We start from the raw sequence: 1,128 nt of genomic DNA on the forward strand, positions 1-1,128 counted from the left end.
GATGCTCATCCTGGGATGGGAAGCCCTGGACCGGGAGGGACTGGGAATGGGATCCTGCTCAATACTGATTTCTTCCTCTTTACCTCAAAATATCCATTGTTTCCTTTACAGATTAACTCTGATTTAATTACGGACATTTCTATTTTGTCCCCTGTTTACTAGCTAGATCTTAAAACCAGAACCACACAAGTTTATGTCTCATTAGGCTCAAAATGTTCATTCTGTCCCCTACAGATTGCATCAGAATTTTTTTCCTAAAAACACTTCTTGTTCCTATATAATTGCCTCAGGTTTTGCCCCCCAAATTCTACCTAATGTTGACTACTGATCACCTCATTTCTACCTCAATATGTTCAATCTATACCCTACAGATCTTCCCAAGTTTTACCCCCAAAATTTCCCTGTCTACCCCCTGCGACTGACTCAGTTTATGTGAGTGTTCACTCTCTCCCTAGGGATTACTCCCAAAATTTTCCTTTACTGTCCACACTTTATTACTTCATTTTTACCTAAAAATATTCTCAACCTTTAGATTATTTCAAGTTTTGCCCCCCACAATTCCCCTACCTGTACACCGTTTCCCTCATTTTTCCTTCAATATTATTTACTTTCTACCATGTAGCTTTTGACAAGATTTACCCCCAAAATTTTCCCTACATGGCCACTACTCACCACCCCATTTTCCCCTCAAAGTGTTCATTCTCTACTCTTGAGATTTTGTCAGGTTTTGCCTCCCAAATTTTCCCTACTTGTCTACTACTGAGTACCTCATTTTCACTCCAAAATATTCATTCTGTCCCCTACAGATTACACTTTTACCACCAAAATTTCCCTTCCTGCACAATATCAACTCTTTTCTACCCCAAAAATGTGCATTCTCTCCCCTAAACATCACCTCAGATTTTCCCTCAAAAATGCCACCCAGCTCTCCTCACATTTTCCTACACAAACATTCTTGTGTCCCTTCTCCATTACCCCAGGCTTTCAGCTAAAAATGTCATCTCTGTTTCCTCTAAAGTTATCCCAGGTTTTCCCTGTTAAGAGCTGCAAGGAATTCAGGCAGGGCAAATGACAGCAGGGAACAGCTGTAAACTCAAAGGCAGAAAGAGAAGATCTACCAGCAAAGGG

Source organism: Cinclus cinclus, chromosome 6, assembly GCF_963662255.1.
Source record: "Cinclus cinclus chromosome 6, bCinCin1.1, whole genome shotgun sequence".
Classification (NCBI taxonomy): domain Eukaryota; kingdom Metazoa; phylum Chordata; class Aves; order Passeriformes; family Cinclidae; genus Cinclus; species Cinclus cinclus.